This window comes from Erinaceus europaeus, chromosome 11 (assembly GCF_950295315.1).
Source record: "Erinaceus europaeus chromosome 11, mEriEur2.1, whole genome shotgun sequence".
Classification (NCBI taxonomy): domain Eukaryota; kingdom Metazoa; phylum Chordata; class Mammalia; order Eulipotyphla; family Erinaceidae; genus Erinaceus; species Erinaceus europaeus.
The window spans coordinates 14,404,541-14,412,677 of NC_080172.1; the positions used below are offsets into that span (position 1 = coordinate 14,404,541).

At 37.4% G+C, this 8,137-nt stretch overlaps 1 pseudogene; it reads right to left on the reverse strand.

Moving 5' to 3' along the window:
• Positions 1 to 3,522: 3,522 nt before the first annotated feature.
• LOC132541533 (U5 spliceosomal RNA) lies at positions 3,523 to 3,661 on the reverse strand (annotated as a pseudogene).
• Between the last annotated feature and the right edge of the window lie 4,476 nt (positions 3,662 to 8,137).

Genomic DNA, 8,137 nt, shown 5'->3' on the forward strand with positions numbered 1-8,137 from the left:
TAATTTTTTATTTAAGAAAGGATTAATGAACAAAAACATAAGGTAGGAGGGGTACAACTCCACACAATTCCCACCACCCAATATCCATAACCCACCCCCTCCCATGATAGCTGTCCCATTCTCTAGCCCTCTGGGAGCATGGACCCAGGGTCATTGAGGGTTGCAGAAGGTAGAAGGTCTGGCTTCTGTAATTGCTTCCCCGCTGAACATGGGCGTTGACTGGTCGGTCCATACTCCCAGTCTGCCTCTCTCTTTCCCTAGTAGGGTGGGTCTCTGGGGAAGCTGAGCTCCAGGCCACATTGGTGGAGTCTTCAGTCCAGGGAAGCCTGGCCGGCATCCTGATGGCATCTGGAACCTGGTGATTGAAAAGAGAGTTAACATACGAAGCCAAACAATTTGTTGAGCAATCATGGATCCCAAGCTTGGAATAGTGGAGAGGAAGTGTTAGGGAGGCACTCACTGCAAACTCTAGTGTAATCCTGCTTTCAGGTATATATTTTGCAGTAGTTTATGGATACGTGTGCACATAAGCTCTAAATTTTAAAGGAGGAGCAGGAAGGTTTAAGTAGCACAGGGAAAAACATTCCTATTGATGTCATCTTAGACTCATTCTCTTCCCAATTTTTTTCAATAGGTATCTAAGTGGCCATTTTATCTGTTTTTGAGACCGCCCTTAGTGTATCATTAATGCCTCCATTAGCAGCAAGAAAGACCAAAACTTCTTAGGTAACAAAATGTCTCCCTGTGTTCTTCCAACAACTTCCTTCTTTCCATTTGTATTTGAATTAAAAGTCTACCAACAAACTTAGAAGAAAGCTCTTATTTATTTTCTAACATTTTGTGTATTTTACAGCATCTTATAAACTTGCAGCCTCATTGAAATACTATAACAACATGAATCTGGACACTGTGGTTAAATAATTGCTACTGTCTTGATAGCTACTCAGAATAATGTAGTTAGAGTGCAGTATTGTAAATTCTATAATTAAACAATTATAGTTGTCTTACTTTCATGCTACTTTTATTATTAGTTCTGTTTTACTTTTTTTTTTTAATTCTTTCCTGAGGCAATGCTGATATTATCTTTGGAATGTGCTGGGCTCTTTCCCCTTTCATTTATTATTTTACAGAGTAACTTGCAAATGATTTTCCTATTTCATTTCATTTCTTAATTTTTCATAGAAATGTCTTTATTTTACCATTATTTAAAAAAAAAGATATGAGTATTTTAATCATCACCAGGGATTCACTGCTTTAAATCAATGTTTCAAGAGGAAAGAAAAGAAAACAAAAAAATGAGAAGATGGAGGAGGTGGAGGGAAGGCACCACAGCATGGAAACTTCCCTCAGTATGCCAGGCTTTGGGTTCAAATTTCTGTTGCATTCACGGCAAAGCAGTCACACTACTAGCCAAGCTATCTTGAGGCAGCAGTCCAAGATTATTTCAAAAGCAAAATTATATAGCAAATCAATATTAATGGGGTTTTTTTCACCAGATATTTTCTCTTTTTAATTAAATTACTGCTCAGCTCTGGTCTGTAGTGGTGTTGGAGATTAAACTGCACTAAAGTCTTTTAACACAACCTTTAGATTCTCTCCCCATTCCCCAGAATTTTAAATACGTTATTTTATTATTTTCTTTTATTTCGATTTTTTCATTTATAAAATCGAAACACTGACAATACCATAGGACAAGAGGAGTACAATTCCACACAGTTCCCACCACCAGAACTCCGTATCCCATCCCATCCCCTCCCTTGATAGCCTTCCTATTCTTTACCCTTCTGGGAGTATGGACCCAGAGTCATTGTGGGATGCAGACGCTGCATTTTCTTTTCTTCTTTTTCTTTTTTTCTCTCTTTCTTTCTTTTTTTTTTTTTTTTGTCTCCAGGGTTATCACTGGGGTTTGGTGCCTGCACTACAAATCCACTGCTTCTGTGGCTATTTTTTCGATTTTTTTTTTTTTTTTTTTGATAAGACAAAGAGAAGTTGAGAGGGGAGGAGGAGATAGAGGGGGAGAGAAAGACAGGTGACTGCAGACCTGTCTCACCACCTGTGAAGCGACCCCTTTCAGGTGGGGAGACAGGCACTCGACCCGAGACCTTGCGCTGGTCCTTGTGCTTCGTACTATGTGCTCTTAAGCCGGTGCACTACCGTCCAGCCTCCAAGAAGGTAAATTTTCTAACAATTTGTCTTGAAAATGAATCAAAATTTAAAACTGTTATCAGCAAAATAGCTTACCTAGACAGTGTTCTGCTTTGTCAAGTATGTGACTGAGGTTCAAACCTGACCCTCACCACTTTTAAGGATGCTTCAGTGCTGTGTTCTTTCACAGATAGTATCTCTCTACATTTCTGTCTTAGTGTTTCCATTTCATAAATAAATAAATTTAAAAATAAAAGATTTTTATGTCCACCTAATGATTTCTAAGTGTATGGACTACAGCTTTATCATAAGTAAGTTAAGTAGAAATTCCTAGAGGAAATAAAATTAGTATCGCAAGGTCCATGCTTTAAATTGTCTATATTTCAGGTACAAAAAAAAAAATTCCTGCCATCACTCAGGAGTTTACTTTTAGGATCAAATTATCACACCTGATTACATGACATCTAAAACCTACCAAAGACTACAAAAGTCAAATATGAAGTAAATGTGGAATGTCTATGAGCAACATTAGAAAAAAAAAACATAGAGCCAATAAAATTATAAAGAGAAATAAGTGAGTGCATTCTTTTGTATTTATTTATAAAAAGGAAACATTAAAAAAAACATAGGATAAGAGGGGTAAAACTCCACACAATTCCCACCATCAGAACTCCACATCTCATCCACTCCCCTGATAGCTTTCCTATTCTTTATCCCTCTGGGAGTATGGACCCAGGGTCATTGTGGGTTGCAGAAGGTGGAAGGTCTGGCTTCTGTAATTGCTTCCCCGCTGAACATGGTTGTTGACAGGTCGATCCATACTCCCAGCATTCTTAAAGAAGACAGATGTCTGTCAGGGTCTGGAAGAAAGCATACAAGATTTGCATGAGAAAGGTCCCAGGTTCTCTCTATTTATCTGAATGAAAAGTGAGCTGGATCAGTGACATTGAGCATTCGTGAGACCTTGTGTCCACAAAAAAGAAAAAGAAAATGGAGACCCTTTAAGCCCTCTCTTCATTTCAGTATTACTTGTGCTTCCTACAAACTATTCACCTCACCATTTTCAGTGTTTCAGTAAACAAAAGAGTTAACATAGCAAAAGCAAGTAAACACATGTATAGCATTCCATGTATATAATTCTTTAATCATTTCACAAAAGTTCTCTAGAGCTTTTGTGATAAAAGCTTTATTGGAAATTTCCATGAGCATACCAGCACCATACTAATTGCTATGTAGACAAAGCTTTATTTTTGGTCTAGCCCAACTTCTGAAGCCCTATATTTGCTTTAAATTTGTCCAACGAAAAAATTTCACAAACTGAATTTTCTGTATTTTTGGCATGCTGCAAATTTAAATATGAATAACTAACTTTTTTTTAGTCTTGCAAAGACAAGGCCTCAAAAAAATTGCTAAAAACTTAGAATTGTTCCTCTCCACAGAAACCTGTAGTCCAAGACAAAAGATTTATTTGACCTGACATTTTAATTATTTTCTTTACTTAACAAGTATCAAGTGCCTAATCTGGCCAGTTATCTGAAGGAAACTAGAAATCAATGGAGAAGAAAATTAACACATAATTTCTCTCAGGGATCTCATATTCTGTTATGGAAGATAGGCTAAGAGACACAACAAAAATTAACAACAACAACAACAAAAGTAAAATTTACTGGAGGAATATGAGGGGAAAATAAAAACACCAAAGGGGGAAGGAATTTAAGTGGACAAATTTAGTCAGAAAACTTTCCTAGAAGAGATGATATTGAAGATAAAATTTAAAAAGATATGATCGGAGCCTGGTGGTGGTGCACGTGGTTGAGCTACACATAACAAAGTGCAAGGACCGAGGTTCAAGCCCCCAGTCCCCACCCGTAGGGGAAAAGCTTCACAAATGGTGAATCAGGGTTGTAGGGTCCTCTCTGACTCCCTCTCTACCTCCTCCTTCCCTCCCAATTGCTGGTTGTCTCTATCAAATAGATAAAGATAATTTTAAAAAATCTTTCAAAAATTAAAAATAAAAAAGATAAGATGAAGTCTTTTGACTACAGAGAATTTGAGGGAGATAACCCTTGAAAGAACAATGCCATTTGTGATGTTAAGTGGCTACAGAATTGAGCCCCAACACTTACATGTAGCTAATTTTTGATAAGGGGATCCACAAAAATTAAATAGAGAAAGGAGAGACTTTTCAATAAATGGTGTTAGGAAAATTGGTTTGAACAGGGAGGACAAATGAGACTGGTCTGTACATGTCACCATGTAACAAAGTCAACTCCAACTGGATCAAAATCATAAACAGTAGACCAGATAGTATCAGATAATAGAAAAGAAAGCCATTAGCAGAACACTTCACAAACTATGGTTTGGAAATGTGTTTGAAGATTTGAGTTCAATAGCAAGAAAGTAAGGACCAAAATAAACCAGTGGGACTACATCAAACTGAAAAGCTTCTGTACATCAAAGAGAACCACTAACAAACAGAAAGACCTGCTACAGAATGGGACAGGATTTTTACACATCAAAAAAATGGTTAATAACATATATATATTTATATTTATATGTGTATTCACTAAACTGCATAACAGCAAAAAGCAAACAACCCCATTTAAAATGGGTCAAGGACTTGGTCAGAATCCTCAGCAAAGAAGAGATCCAGTGGGTCAACAGGCATATGAAAAAATCTTAGTCGCTGATTATGAAAGAAATGCAAATAAAGACAGCAATAAGATACTATTTTATACCTGTGAGGATGGAATACATTAGATAGGACAGTAACTACAAGTGTTATGCATGTGTTTGGGGGTGGGGAAGAAACCTTTCTACACTGCTAGTGGAAATAAAAATCAGTCCAATCCTTGTGGAAAACAATCGGAAGACTTCTCAAACACTAAACCTATTATGACTCAACAATTTCTATCATGAGGATTTATCTGAAGGAAAGAAATACAACTATCCACAGAGATCCGTGTACACTTATGTTCATAATGGCACAATCTGTAATAGCCCAAACTTAGAACTCTAGATGTCTGATGACAGAAGTATGTCCAGAAAAGATGTGTTCTATATACACAGTGGATTACTACTCAGCTGTTTAAATGATGAAACCATCTTCTTTGTCTTTGTCTTTTTTTTTTTTTGTAAGCAGAGCACTACTCAGCCCTGGTGTATTGTGGTCCAAGGGATTAAACCTTGGACTTTGGAGCCTCAAGCATGAGAGTTTCTTTACATAACCATTATGCTATCTACCCCTGGCCCTTTGTCTCACTTTGGATGAAACTGGAAGGCATCATGTTAAGTGAGATAACCCAAAAAGAAAAAGACAAAAACACTTATCGGTGGCACTTAAGAAACATGGACAGAAAAGCAAAACACAGAGTGAAACTTGGACTAGATTTGGTGTATTGAGCCAGAGGCAGCAGTGAGGTCCTGGTACGTGATGATGGAAATGGAGGTGAATACGTTTTTGTTTGTTTGTTTGTTTGTTTTTTAGTCATTTAAATTTAACAATGATCAACAAGATTGTGGGATAAGAGAGGTACAATTCCACACAATTCCATACAATTCCCACCACCAGAGTTTTGTATTCCATCCCCTCAGTTGGACGCTTCCCCACTCTTTATCCCTTTGGATGTATGTACCAAAGATCTTTATGAGGTGCAGAAGGTGGGAGGTCTGGCTTCTGTAATTGCTTACCCACTAGACACGGGCATTGACAGATCAATCCATACCCCAGCCTGCTTCTATATTTCCCTAGTAACGCAGGGCTCTGGGAAGGGTTCCAGGACTCACTGGTGGGGTCATCTGCCCAGGGAAGTCAGGTTGACATCATGATAGCATCTGCAACTTGATGGCTGAAAAAGCATTAAGATATAAAGCAAAACAAATTGTTTAATAATCAGGAACCTAAAGGTAAGAGTATAGCATATGACATTTGGGGTCTTCATGTTGGAAGAAGCTATGAAATCTATTTTAGCTAATTCTGATGGGCCCATGACTACTAATTTTTTGCCTGGGCCAGACAGCTAACATGCAGGTAGGCTAAAAGCAGTGTCTGGGAGGAGTGTATCAGAGTTGGGAATAAGACTAGAAAGCTGGATCAGAGTGGAGAGTAGCTCCCAAATATGGGAAAAGTCTATATATGCTATTAGCTGTAAATCCCATCCGACCCAGGGCCCAATGTCTATTCATCTTTAGCGCAGGAGCTTGTGTGACTTCTGCATCTGCAGACACTTAGCGTGGGGAGATAAGAAATTGTATCCATCTACTACAATTGTACTGTAAATGATTAATCTCAGTAAAATCCTTTAAAAAACAAGCTGAAACAAAAGAAGAAGAATCAAACTTATAATGAGATCATAATAGTGAGGCTTTAACTAGTGCTTATCAAAAGGAACAGGGAGGAATACATTTGTAAAAAGGAAACACATAAGTTGATTTTTTAATGATACACACCTGAAAGTTACATATTATTAGAATAATACAATAATACTTCAATTTTTTAAAATGTGAGTTTTTTAAATAAGAATATAGAGGACCAATTGCAGAGACTTAGAGATGAAACTCATATGACACAGTTACATAAGATGCATTTTTCTCATTAAATAAGTGCAGCTAATTTAAATCTGATTTGCTCTGAAACTCTCTATAATGGATTTGAAACCAAGGTTTTGGGCACCTTTTCTGTTTGGTATTGTGATAATAAAGTGAAACTCGGTATTAATGACTGTCACCCAAAGATCACTCCTTTCTGAACTCTAATAATACAACTGCTTAAGTCCTTAAGCAGACTAATAGGGATCCTATCTTCCCTGTACAGTCTTCATGACCACGGAAATCTACACTTCCCACTATACTATGGTGAAGTGCATTAACCATCTGCACATTGGGGCTCTATTTGTTGTGCTGGCAGATTTCGGTCTTCCTTTTGCCTCCTTAATGAGGCCCAGTGCTATTCACTGATGTCCTGTACCAGTCAGACAAACCGCCATCTCAAGTTCTGCCAGGAATATAACACTAATTGCCTTCTACGTTGTAGATCCATATTTAATGATAATGGATAATATCTCTGATGACATTTTTCTTCAGAATTTGTTTCTCCATTTCCCCTTCATTTAGAAAAATGCCTTCCTAAGTGTCTATGTAGCTCGTTTTAAGAATGCAAATTCTCTGTCTTCCAACAACTATGTTGTCACCAGTCCACAGAGGTGTTTTGAAAGATTCTATTTAGGGCTGTGGAAATAGTTCACTTGGATAGTGTATAGCTTTGCCATATGTTCAACCCAGGTTCAAGCACAGCCCCCACCACACTGAAGGATGCTTCAGTGCTTTGGTTTCTTTCACTCTCTCTGCCTTTATCTAAATAATAAAATAAAATATCCTATCTCCTCATGTGGAAGAAAAATGGAACTTACATATCTATTCATGGAAATTCTCAGCACAACCTCTATTTGTCGTTCCACAAATGAACTCACAGATATGCTGTCACTCTTTGAGAGAAGCCATACAGTACTTTAAAGAGAAATTGGCAGGAGACATTTTTCTTCTTTAATACTCATGAGGCCAAATGGTTTATAAGTTCTATTACTGAATAATCCTCACCTGAGTTCGTCATACTTTTTCTAGGCTTTAAAGTTCTGCACTCATGCCAGCATCACAAGGATAGATGTCAGATTTTCCATATTCCCAGAGAGATAAAGAATAGGAAAGCTTCCAGTGGAGGAGATGGGATATGGAACCCTGGTGGTGGGAAATGTGTGGAATTGTACCCCTCTGCTCCTATGGTTTTGTCGATATTTTCTATTTTTTATTTTATAAATAAATTTAATTTTAAAATATAGAACATTACTCCTTCCATTATTTCAAGGCATATCCTAGCAAGTGTACATTTTTCCTGCAGTCCTAGAAAGGAATCATCTATACAATAATACCCTGACATCTATACAAAGGGGTGTGAATAATTAAGAGACTAAAATACACCATTTCTTCTTTTTTTTTA